General features: G+C 40.8%; 1 protein-coding gene across 1 annotated transcript in view; it reads right to left on the bottom strand.

Moving 5' to 3' along the window:
* Positions 1–12313, bottom strand: part of LOC123754084 (uncharacterized) — a 112427-nt gene that overhangs the window by 76012 nt on the left and 24102 nt on the right. The gene's annotated exons all lie outside the window — the stretch shown is intronic.

Below are 12313 nucleotides of genomic sequence, written 5' to 3'. Positions count from 1 at the left end.
TGATTAATTGATGAAGATTAAGCCTCCCACGAGGTGACATGGACATGAATAGGCAGTAAGTGGTAGAAGGTGGTAGAGGAGGGAGAGAATTATAACTGGGTGTCCTTCACACCGAGGTTGAAGTGTAAGCGGGTTGAGTGAAAGGGAGCTTTATAACTAGGCGTCAGCCAGAGAACCCGGTTAGCACCGCTCCTGTGCCAGGTAAGTTACGGGCTCACCATAGCCCGTGCTATGTGGAACTTGTTCCGAGTAGCTGAATCTATAACAACAACAACAGAGAAGCGTCCAGTACTCAAAATGCCCTACGTTCAAGCAGTTAGGTCACTCATTGACTATGCTGCTCCTGCTCTTACATCCCTCAGTAATAACCAATGGGAGAAAATGGAAGTGTCTCAAAATGATGCCCTCAGAACAATGGTGGGAGCACCTATATGGACGCGTCGAGAGAATCTAAGAATGGAAACCAACTTACCAGCCTTAGAAAACAGGATCAAATAAAGAATTGCCGCCATAAAAACAAAACTTGTTGGAACCACCACCAGACTGTCAATCAAAGATAGCATACACAGATCGCTTCAGAGAAACCTTCAGTATAGAACAAGTGTATGGACAGATAATCTGGTCAAATTCTAGAGAAAGTTGACTTGAAATGGACCAATAAAAACAAAGGAGAAGATAGACCATATCAGCACTTTCGGCAACCTCCTGCATGGGAAGAATGTAGTCTAAAGATAATCATTGAAGGATTACCGGTTAAAAATTAGCATGTGACTCGCAGAAGCTCAAAGCAGTCATAGAACAACAAATGGAAACCATCTCAAGACCGACAACGACTCATATCTTCACAGTTGGATCAGTTGATCAAGAAAGAGGTTCTGCTGGGGCAGCAGTTTACACTAACAACCATGAAGCTTACTGGAGCATGAATAGTGGGTGCTCAACATTGCAAACAGAATTATATGCCCTGAAGAAGGCCATAAACCATACAATTGAGAATAATTTACATGATGTCATCATTCATACTGACTCTAAATCTTCACTCCAGGCATTGTTATACAGTCAGTACAGAGATAATATACAACTCCTCATAGATATCCAACATATAGGAAAAGAAGCCCATAATCTTGGGGCTGTCAATCACCCTACATTGGATACCAAGTCACATTGGCATAGATGGTAATGAAAAGGCAGACTCACTAGCAAAAACTGCCACTGCTCTACCTGTTGTAAAGGTTCAAATACCTCCAAGTTTTTCACAGACTAAGGAGCAAACCAAGAAGAAAATACTCCCAACTATCAAAAGTCGCCACAGAGCCAAAGTAGCGGAAGATCCACTGCGATATGGTACGAAGAAGCCACTGGGTACTACTCTTTCAAGCCTGACAAAAAGATAACCAGAGACATTGCACTAGCCATACACAGACTCAGACCTGGTTACAAGTGCTCCTAGGAGGTAATAAACCCAATAGCTAAAGTGTGTCATATCTGTGGAACAGAAGCAGAGGCGCCACTATTGCACTACTTACTGGAATGTGAAGCTACTGAAGCCTTGTGCACCAAACTCATCATTAATCCAACGATAGCAGCTACATTAGATGCACATTCCACAGCGACTACAATGATTAGAAAAGCTGTTGAAGAATGGGACTCGGTAGTGAACTTTCTGCATCTACATCCGCCATCAAGATTATATTATTAAACAAGACTAAAACCAGTGCACTGAAACAGAAGCGAAAAAAGAAACAGGGAAATAGGAGGAAACCCCACCTCCATTTAAAACTTTGACCCAAATATCACAGTAACAAGTTTATCGCAAATAATCAAACTCAATTACGGGCTCACCATAGACCGTGATACATGATGAGATGTGTGGACATTTCGTTCTGAGTAGCTAAATTTAAAATAACAACAATAACAAAAACAACAGAGAAGATAAGGTTGGCGGGGGATTTGTTTTTAATGTCGCCGGAGGCGGCTAGTGTATTGTGCACCCAATACTCATCTCGAGAGTGTTGGTGCATATCCCATGGACGGTAGCACAAAAAATTATGGCCCAAGAGATCTTAATCAGACCTCAACAGAGACATTTACATTAACAATTACATCTAATCTAAGCACTTTACAATTCAAATGTCACCTACGGTTATTTTTTTTCATTACAATATTTATGTATTTGAAATAAATTATTAGCCAAAAAAGTTTCATCAATGTATAATACATAAGTGTTTTAGATACAGGGTATTATAGGATCACAACTTATACCATAGTGAGACTACACTCTAAGTATCTACTCACACAGAAGAGGACTGGACGAGTTAAGTAATTAAAGCTATCAAATGATACATTTAGACACCAAGTGAATGGATCGAGTGACACATTTAACCACACGGGCCAGCCAGAATGCCCTCGGTAGAACCCGGCTGATAACCTCTCTGGAGTTAACCCTCTTAGACAAGGGCAAAAGTGTCAGATCTTGAGGAGCACGGTTCATGACTCTACAACTACAGGCCCTCAGTGGCTTAATAGTAATAATAATAATTTATTCACAAGATGGTACAATGGGTTGGTGAGGTTACAGAAGATTGGCATTTGTACATTCTTGTAAAGCCACTAGCACGCATAGCGTTTCGGGCAGGTCCTTAATCTAACATATCAGGTAAGATGAAAATGCACATTGTAACAAGGTTTTATATCAACAAATAACAACAATATAAATTGAGAGATATGATTACACTGGTAAAGATATATGTCTTAAGTAATACTATTGGGGAAGTGGGTAGTACAAGATACGGTGGGAGTTTGAAGCACAAGGTAGGAAACTATGGGGATGAAATTAGGCATCTTTTGGTTCTACTTTTAAATAGGGCATAGGTTGGACAATTTTTTAATTCGTCAGGGAGTGAGTTCCAAAGACCGGGCCCTATTATTTGCATGGAGTGTTTGCACTGGTTTCGTTTGACACTGGAGATATCAAAGATATATTTATTTCTGGTGTAATGCTCATGGTTTCTATTATACTTACGAAAGAAAAGTTTCAGATCAAGATTAGCATTTAGGAACAAGGTTTTGTACATGCAAATAGCAGATTATAATGTATGGAGTGAGTGTATGTTTATCATGTTAAGGAACTTAAAATGAGGAACTGTGTATTGTCTGAAGACGGAGTTTGTTATATTTCTGATGGTAGATTTTTGCCGAGTGATGATGGGCTTAAGGTAATTTGCAGTGGCTGAACCCCATGCACAGACACCGTGTGTATGATAAGTATAGATTAGTGCATAGTATAATGAGAGGAGAGCAGAGCGAGGAACATGATATCTAATTTTAGAAAGTATGCCGACCGTTTTTTATACTTTTTTGGCTATGTATTGTATGTGGGTGCTAAAGTTCAGTCTCTTGTCTATGTATAGGCCAAGGAACTTTTCCTCATTTGTATTGCTAATGGTAACATTGTCTATCTGAAGTTGAATTTGATTTGATGATTTACTACCAAATAAAAAGTAGAAGTTCTTTTTTTATGTTTAGTATTAGTTTGTTGGTTGACATCCATGAGTGGACTTTTTATAATTCATTATTGACAATATTATTTAGTGTGTGTGGGTTGGGGTCAGAATAGATGAAGGTAGTATCGTCAGCAAATAGTCTAGGTTTAAGAATGTTAGAAATATTTGGCAAATCATTGATGTGTATATATTGTGACGATAATCTCTTTCAAGAGAGATTGAGCCTGCTCTTCCCTACATCATTACGTCTTTAAAGTACAAGATACTATATAGAAGATACGTCCACCAGTATCGCCAAACGTTTTGTCCAGGAAGCAAATCGTACCATGTACACCCCGACACCTGCTACAGCCGCCGTAACCAGTAAACTGCTCATCCTCTGCCTCCCTGTTGCTGATTGGCTGGTGTCTCGCCGCACCTGCACTCACACCACCACCGAGTCGACGTCTGGGCAGCAGCACGCCGTACTCCTCAGAATATCTCTGTGCTCCATGGAGGTGACATCTCTCGCTGGTAGACTAAGCCTAGGCTTTCGTGTACTAAGGGAGGTGGCAGCTTGAAGCCAGTATTCCAGCACCTCACATATTTTATTTATATTGCTATCACTATAACTTACTTGTCTTAGTGTAACTTTTCATTGCCAGTGATTATTCATGTTGTTTTGTTTGTTGACTTGTCCTGCATTTTATGAGATTGCCTTTATTCATGTCTTGTTTTCTAGAGTAATTAAAATTTCATTGTTTATACTTGTGTTTTGTGTCTTCCCATTACCTTACCACAGACGAAAGGACAAACTTCTCTTTTTTTTTGTTATGTGACGAGGCCCCTGCCCCCAGCTTTTGAAACAGCCGAACACCAAACGCTTTACCGTCACATTACATGGGGGCCTGTCCACGGAGCTTCACTCAGGTACTGGTGCCAAATTGTAAATTTGTGGTAAGCGTATTTGGCTTTGGTAAAGTAGCTTTTCACTATTTTCAATATTCCATTTTATTTTCATATGGTGCTATGTGTATTGTGCATTCCGAGAGTAGCATATGGTGAGACAACTTTGGATTACGTGGTGACTGTAAGCCTCAGTCATTCTCTTAATTGGTCATCTCTCCCTCCGTGTTATTACTCGTGTTTACCATCTTTTGTCCCTAGGATATTTCTCATATTTTCGGCAGATCATCATATTGGTACCCCTGGTACTGTGGTCTGTCCCCGGGTCAAGAGCACCTAATCTTCTGCAATCTGACAGTAGGAGGATAAAGAGGGCCATAGTTCCTCTCGCACGAACTTTAGTTGCTGAATTGGGACCTCAGCAGCAGTTCTCGTCACCAGTTGACACCTCGCACCCCTACACGTCGGTCAGAGATGATGATATTAACATTGGTAGGGACTTAGCCTTCTTCTTCAGAGGACAAAAGTTCGCTAATTCTGTAAGTATCATATTAATTTCAGTGGGAAAAACTTGCTTATGTCCTATAGAGACTCGGCAAGGTATGCCTACATTCTTGGACTACCTAATTCACTTTAGAGGCAATTAACTGTTTCATTTGTTTTAGAAACTCAGTTTCGCTTATTTAGTAGGATTTTCTTGCCCTTATCCTCTTACATGAGTACCGGGTACAAGATTTCCTGCAACCTTGATTTATTAATCATTTATCATCTTGAAATTAACATTAATTGTTAAAGATTCCACAGGATAGGTACCAGTTGCCACGTTGTCCTGTTTCTGACATTCACCATATCACAACAGTATATTCGTTGTGCATTTATTTGCTAATTTCACCATGTTTCGTCTCCAAGCTTTCCGTACAGTTCCAGCAGGTGAAATAGGGACTTTAAGTAGTGCCAAGAGGACTGAATTACAAACTCTTGCACATGAGTATCAACTAGAAGTTCCCTACCAAGCCAACAAAAATGAAATACATAACCTGTTACTGGATCATCTCTTAAGAGGAAGGTAAGATAGACTCTGAAACTCACGAAACTTACTTTATTGCAGATAAAACTGATTTGGCAACGATGAAACTCAAAATAGAGCTTGCCAAGATCGAACACGAACAACAAAGAGAAGCCCTCGAGCAACAAAGGGAAGCAGCTGCCATACGAAAAGAAGAAAAAGAACGTGAGATTGCAATACTCCGTGAACGTGAGCGAATACAGCTTGAAACAAAACAACGCCAATTGGAGATGCAACACGAACATGACAAACAACAAGCAGCTCTGGCTATGGATTTTCGTCAACGAGAATTCGCGTTGGAAACTTCACACCTGGCTCAACGCCAGCAGGTTACCGCCAATCTTCCCGTCAGTTTCAATATATCACATGCAAGAAAGTTAATGCCACCATTCGTAGAGACAGAAGTTGATGTGTTTTTTACCACCTTTGAAACCCTTGCTAATCAACTTAGTTGGCCTGCCGACCAATGGGCAACCCTTCTCAGAGTACATCTTACAGGTAGAGCTGCAATTACACTCAGTACTTTGGCGTCTGAGAATGACTATCAGACTCTGAAACGAGCAGTGTTGGACGCCTACCTTCTCTCTACCGAAAGTTATCAAAGGAAATTCCGTGACCACCTGAAGGCAAGTACCACTACCTTTCTCGAATTTGCTAATACCAAAAGGAGATATTTTATGAAATGGCTGGAAGCAGCACATGTCTCTACTTTTGCAGAACTCGTCAACCTCATGCTAGTTGAAGAATTCTTGAGGCGTGTGCCGCCTCCTGTCCGTCTATATTTAGAAGATAAAGAAGAAACCGACTACCTAAAGTGTGCTAAGTCGGCTGACAATTACAGCCTCATCCACCGGCTGACACCAGAACCATCTTCCAGTAAGAAGTCTTGGTACAGTTACGAGAAAGTGAGTACCGATCAAGCTGGCTCGCAATTGTACTGTAAGTATTGTAGACTCTATGGACATACCATAGATAAATGTGGTAAGTCTCAATACAAAGGAAATACCGAATCACCTAAACCCAAACAGACTCCTCCTAAGTCCGGTAAGCCTGTGATGAATGTTGGTGTTCATGGTAATGATCTTTCTCTTTTCAGTAACCACCTGTATACTGGAACTGTCTCTACCAACGGTTCAAATCCGGAGGGACGTTTCAAACTGAAGATCTTGAGGGACACAGCGGCTCTTCAATCAATTATTTTGAAATCAGCTGTGCCCAATATCGCCTACACCGGAGAAACTGTCTTCATCACTGACCTCACTGCTACCACTCCTTATCCTCTCGCCAGAGTCCACCTGGATTGTCCCTTCGTGACCGGAGAAGTACAAGTCGCCATCAGGGAAAAGCTTTTCCCATGCCTGGAGTGCAACTTCTCCTGGGCAACGACTTGGCAGAAGACCTGCAACCGACCAACCTGATCGTCATGGACAAACCCCAGGTGTATACCTCTGTAATGGATAATCCCATCTTTGAGTATGTTACAGCAAAGGTTCAAGAGAGTGATGAAGTTTCTCCTCCGGTTTTAGTGACCACCCGTGCACAAGCTGCACGACCACAGCCAGTTGACTCTACTGCTACCGCTGTCCCTCAAGACCCTCAGAAACTACCCCCGAATCTGACCAAGTTGGAGTTCCGTAAGTTACAGAGGGAAGATCTTACCTTGACACCATTATTTTTCCAGGCTGAGACTCAACCTGACAGTATTCCTGGGTTCTTCCTAGAGAACGAGTTGCTCTACCGCAGATATAGACCCAGAAAACTGAAGGAGGAGGACGATTGAGCCAACGTCGAACAACTAGTGATTCCTGCCAGCCTGCGGCCCACTATTCTACACCTGGCCCACGGAGCACTCTCCCACTACGGATTTAACAAGACCTACCACGGAATCCGTCAAGACTACTACTGGCCAGGTATGGTAAATAGTGTCAAACAGTACGTCAAACAGTGTCATACATGTCAGATGGCAGCTAAACCGAACATCTCTATCCCCAGAGCACCACTGACTCCCATACAGGTGCCTGCGGAACCCTTCCACAGACTTATTATAGACTGTGTTGGTCCTTTACCTCGGACCAGTTCAGGTAACGTCTATATCTTAACCATCCTGTGTCCTACCACCAGATTCCCCATAGCAGTTCCAGTAAAGAACATTATGGCTGCTACGGTTGTGAAACACTTATTGAAGATCTTCACCCAGTATGGATTTCCAAGCGAGGTTCAGAGCGACTGTGGCACCAACTTCACCAGTGATCTCTTCAAGAGGACACTGGAAGAGTTCAACATCAAACAGGTATTGTCCAGCCCCTATCATCCTGCTTCACAGGGTTCTCTTGAGCGTAGTCATCAGACTATTAAAGCACTCCTGAAGAAGTTTTGTAATGAAACCTCTAAGGATTGGGATAAGCAAATTGACCTGATAATGTGTATCTTTAGAAGTCTTCCCAATGAGTCCCTAGGAGTATCTCCTTATGAGATGCTCTACGGACGTAAGTGCCGTACTCCTCTCAAGGCTTTCAAAGACTCTCTACGTGATGCCACCTTCAGTGAGCATCAGAATGTGTCCCAGTTTCTTCAAAACCTACAACACATTCTAGAGAGGGTCCGCAGTTTTGCCCAAGATAATCTATTGAAAGTACAGGAGAGGATGAAGACTCATTACGACTTGACCAGCAAAGTAAGGAAATTTAAACCGGGAGACTTCGTGCTTGCTTATTTCCCTATCCCAGGTTCTCCTTTACAAAACAGGTTTTCAGGACCCTACCGCATCAAGGAGTGCAGAAACAACCATAACTACGTTCTAGAGACTCCAAATAGACGGCGGAAGACCCAGTTGTGCCACGTCAACCTCCTGAAGCTATATAACGGTACTCCTCCCACTGTCATGATAACCTACTCTTCCTTTAAAGAGCCATGCATCCACAGTGAGACCTTCCCTGCTTCTCCTCCCGAAAGCACTGAAACGGAGTCAGCGCTTTCTAATTCGGAAATCCTAACTGATCTTCACAATTATTTTCAGGACAATCATAGTGCACCTCTCATCAAGATCGTCAAAGAACAACAAGAGTTGTTCCGAGATGATCCCCAAGAGTGTAATGTTTCCCAGCACGACATCCAACTGCTCCCTGACACCCGGCCGATTCGTCAACCCTTCTACCGAATCAGCCCTAGCAAGAAGGAAGTCATGCGTGCTGAGGTGCAGTACCTCTTGGATCATGGACTGGCTACACCTTGTGAGTCCCCCTGGGCCTCACCCTGTATCTTGGTGCCAAAACCCCAAGGTAAGGTGAGACTGTGTACGGATTACCGTAAATTAAATAATGTGACTGTCAAGGATGCATACCCCTTGCCACGGATAGATGACATTCTTGACGCCATTGGTAATGCCCAGTACTTGTCCCAAGTGGACTTGCTTAAGGGATATTACCAAGTGTGTCTAACAGAGCGAGCCAAAGAAATATCTGCCTCTATCATTCCCTATGGACTTTTCAGATATGAACGCCTTCCTTTCGGACTATGTAATGCCCCGGCCACCTTTCAGAGAGCTGTCAACCGGATCATCCAGGGCTTGAATAACACCTACGCTTATTTGGATGATATCGTCGTAGCATCCAACACCTGGAGCGAACATCTGCTCCAGCTGCAACGACTGTTCGCCAAGCTCCTGACAGCCGGCCTCACCTATCAACCTGGGCAAGTCCACCTTTGCCAAAGGTAAAGTGCGTTATCTGGGTCATGTAATTGGGAGTGGCAGCCTAAGCTCCGTTAGACACACACTCAAGCCATCCAGCATTATCCACAGCCTACCACCAGGAAGCAGCTCCTGCGCTTCCTTGGTCTTGCCTCCTACTACCGTAGGTTTGTGAGAAATTTTAGTACAGTCGCCACACCATTAATCATTTTAACCAGTCCCAAGCAACGGTATAATTGGACCATGCAGCAAACCGTTGCTTTCGAACAACTCAAATTCCTCCTCTGTTCTAATCCTATTCTCCCTCGCCAGATATCACCAAGCCTTTCGTCCTTCATGTCGACGCCAGTGGTACCGGCATCGGTGGTGTCTTAATGCAGCAACGAGGCGAAGAGGTTCTACCTGTCAGCTACTACAGCTACAAGTTGAAACCCCACCAGAGGAACTACAGCACTTTCGAGAAGGAGCTACTCTCCATCGTCCTGAATCTCCAGCACTTTGCTCCATACCTACAAAGTGCCAGGTCTACCACCATCTTCTCAGACCACAATCCTCTCCGCTTCTTACATCAAGCCCAATTTAATAACCAGCGTCTTCTACGATGGGCTTTATATCTGCAAGATTTCAACCTGGAGATCCGCTATATCAAGGGTTCTGACAACATCATAGCCGACGCCCTCTCCAGAGTCTATGAAGTAGAAGCAACTCCAACTATCACTCCACCACATGAAGACGTAACTACTTCCAGAACCGCAGGCTTCGGAGGAGGACAAACTTCTCTTTTTTTTTGTTATGTGACGAGGCCCTGCCCCCAGCTTTTGAAACAGCCAAACACCAACGCTTTACCGTCACAATATATATATAAATGCAGAATAACCACATGTGAAAAATAGAAAATGCTTAACGCGTTTTCGGCTAATTCGCCTTCATCAGAGCAAAGTAGAATCATGATTCAGAGCAATGATTCTACTTTGCTCTGATGAAGGCGAATTAGCCGAAAACTCGTTAAGCATTTTCTATTTTTCACATGTGGTTATTCTGCATACTTGGATCAGGTTCGGTCATATATCTACGTTAATTTTAACTCCAATAAAAAAAAATTGACCTCATACATAGAGAAAAGGGTTGCTTTATCATTTCATAAGAAAAAAATTATAGTAAATATATTTATTCAGGAAAACTTGGCTTATTAGGCAAATCGGGCCTTGAATAGTAGGCTGAGAAGTGAGTTCTGGCTACTAGGTACGACATATATATATATATATATATATATATATATATATATATATATATATATATATATATATGTCGTACCTAGTAGCCAGAACTCACTTTTTGGCCTACTATGCAAGGCCCGATTTGCCTAATAAGCCAAGTTTTCATGAATTAATTGTTTTTCGACTACCTAACCTACCTAACCTAACCTAACCTAACTTTTTCGGCTACCTAACCAAACCTAACCTATAAAGATAGGTTAGGTTAGGTTAGGTAGGGTTGGTTAGGTTCGGTCATATATCTACGTTAATTTTAACTCCAATAAAAAAAATTGACCTCATACATAATGAAATGGGTAGCTTTATCATTTCATAAGAAAAAAATTTGAAAAAATATATTAATTCAGAAAAACTTGGCTTATTAGGCAAATCGGGCCTTGCATAGTAGGCCAAAAAGTGAGTTCTGGCTACTAGGTACGACATATATATATATATACATATATATATATATATATATATATATATATATATATATATATATATATATATATATATATATATATATATATATATGTCGTACCTAGTAGCCAGAACTCACTTCTGAGCCTACTATGCAAGGCCCGATTTGCCTAATAAGCCAAGTTTTCCTGAATTAATATATTTTTTCTAATTTTTTTCTTATGAAATGATAAAGCTACCCATTTCATTATGTATGAGGTCAATATTTTTTTATTGGAGTTAAAATTAACGTAGATATATGACCGAACCTAACCAACCCTACCTAACCTAACCTAACCTATCTTTATAGGATAGGTTTGGTTAGGTAGCCGAAAAAGTTAGGTTAGGTTAGGTTAGGTAGGTTAGGTAGTCGAAAAACAATTAATTCATGAAAACTTGGCTTATTAGGCAAATCGGGCCTTGAATAGTAGGCCAAAAAGTGAGTTCTGGCTACTAGGTACGACATATATATATATATATATATATATATATATATATATATATATATATATATATATATATATATATATGTCGTACCTAGTAGCCAGAACGCACTTCTCAGCCTACTATGCAAGGCCCAATTTGCCTAATAAGCCAATTTTTCATGAATTAATTGTTTTTCGACTACCTAACCTAACCTAACCTAACTTTTTCGGCTACCTAACCTAACCTAACCTATAAAGATAGGTTAGGTTAGGTTAGGTAGGGTTGGTTAGGTTCGGTCATATATCAAAGTTAATTTTAACTCCAATAAAAAAAAAATTGACCTCATACATAATGAAATGGGTAGCTTTATCATTTCATAAGAAAAAAATTAGAGAAAATATATTAATTCAGGAAAACTTGGCTTATTAGGCAAATCGTGCCTTGCATAATAGGCTGAGAAGTGCGTTCTGGCTACTAGGTACGACATATATATATATATATATATATATATATATATATATATATATATATATATATATATATATATATATATATATATGCAGAAAATCCACAGAGAAATATGAAATGAGGTGAACGTTTCGGCTTAAATAAATATATATATCTATATATATATATATGTCGTACCTAGTAGCCAGAACTCACTTCTCAGCCTACTATTCAAGGCCCGATTTGCCTAATAAGCCAAGTTTTCCTGAATTAATATATTTACTATAATTTTTTTCTTATGAAATGATAAAGCAACCCTTTTCTCTATGTATGAGGTCAATTTTTTTTTATTGGAGTTAAAATTAACGTAGATATATGACCGAACCTAACCAACCCTACCTAACCTAACCTAACCTATATTTATAGGTAAGGTTAGGTTAGGTAGCCAAAAAAAGCTAGGTTAGGTTAGGTTAGGTAGGTTAGGTAGACGAAAAAACATTAATTCATGAAAACTTGGCTTATTAGGCAAATCGGGCCTTGAATAGTAGGCTGAGAAGTGCGTTCTGGCTATTAGGTACGACATATA

This window comes from Procambarus clarkii, chromosome 6 (assembly GCF_040958095.1).
Source record: "Procambarus clarkii isolate CNS0578487 chromosome 6, FALCON_Pclarkii_2.0, whole genome shotgun sequence".
NCBI classification, from domain to species: Eukaryota; Metazoa; Arthropoda; class Malacostraca; order Decapoda; family Cambaridae; genus Procambarus; species Procambarus clarkii.
The sequence above is the reverse complement of the archived record's forward strand: the minus strand, read 5'-3'. Positions and strand labels throughout refer to the sequence as shown.